This window comes from Buceros rhinoceros, unplaced genomic scaffold, assembly GCF_000710305.1.
Source record: "Buceros rhinoceros silvestris isolate BGI_N320 unplaced genomic scaffold, ASM71030v1 scaffold2838, whole genome shotgun sequence".
Classification (NCBI taxonomy): Eukaryota; Metazoa; Chordata; class Aves; order Bucerotiformes; family Bucerotidae; genus Buceros; species Buceros rhinoceros.
Window position 1 is genome coordinate 27,383 of NW_010426160.1, and position 1,540 is coordinate 28,922.

Genomic DNA, 1,540 nt, shown 5'->3' on the forward strand with positions numbered 1-1,540 from the left:
TACAAGTCAGGATGCCATTAGCATTCTTGGCCACTTGGACACACTGCTGGCTCCTATTCAGCTGGCTGTCAACCAAAGCCCTCACGTCCTTTTCCGCTGGGCAGCTTTCCAGCCACTCTTCCCCAAGCCTGTGGTGTTGCAGGGGTTGTTGTGACCCGAGTGCAGAACCTGGCCCTTGGCCTTGTTGAATCTGAAACTGTTGAATTTTCTCCCCTTCTCTACAATGCCTTAGCATGGACATCCTAAAATGACTAGTTGGTTCCTCTTCCTAAGGCAAATACATAATGCCCATAAAAGAGAAAGAAGTCAAGAATGCAAGTATGAAAACCCATTACACATCAGCCACTCTTGCTGTTAATGGTCTACACACGCTATGCCTTTAAACCAGCAACACCTCAAACCAAAACCTTATAAACAGGCTGTGATCTGTATTCGTATTTGTTTTTTGCAAATGATGAGAGTGCCAAGTGCAAGACTGTTAGAGCCATGACAAGGTAACTGATAAAGGAAAATCTTAACCATAGGTGATACCTTTTGTAAGATCAAGATCCAACCTGAAATGCTTCTGTCTGCGTCACCACAGCCGGCACCGTTCGACTGCGGCTGACTGGCATGCTTCTTTGGGACCTGGAAGCACAGCGCTGTTCCCCTATCACTTAAAGGGGAAATGTCAACTTGTTTGCCAAGCACATGCAGTTATGAACTAAAAACCATAACTGGAAAATGTCCCACTGACTACCTTTCTCTTTGGTTTTATCTTTTTTCCTTGCTTACATTTCTGGAGTATTTTGCTTGCTTGTTTGCAGCTGTACTTCAATTCATTAGTTCATTCTACCAGTATATTTTCAGAAGTATTTACAAATCACACTGGATAGAGGAAATAATCATCTAAGCAGGACTTAGATATATGCAGTACATAGGAGATCTAGCTTGAAAAAGCAGGTCTGAATTTGCGCATGTTCTGGCTGAGCAAATAGAGATTTTTTCCAAAGCTTAGTAATACAGTGGTTTTAAGGCTATCCTTCTAAAAAGTTCACTCAAGCACATTTTCGCTGAAAAACATAATTGGACAATTTCAGCAGTTGAGAAATAACCTTGTTGTTGCCTTACATTTCACAAATTCAAAACTGCGTTATTTTTGTGGGGAAAAAAGATCCAGCTCTCTTCTTAGAACCTCTCCAACTGAACCGTGTACACAACATCCCTTATGTTCAGCTACTGACCTAACCTGACTTCATGTAATTTATGACTTTGGGTGCAGGGATAGAGGCCCGTGTAATCAGCTTCGTATTCCTCTGTTACCAAAAGCGCTTAGAAATCACAGCCACTCTTACACTTACAAACCGTCAGCGTACAGCTGTAGGCGCAGAATGTCATAAATTAGTTATGAGGTGTGATTTACACCTCCAGCTTGTAGATCTTCCAGGCAGCTCTATTCCCTTCATGTTTAATTTAATTGTTATTGCTGGAACAGCAGTTCTAAGTAAATGTTTGACTCCAGTACATAAAAGGACCTGCAGCTTTTACATGTGGTTCTGCT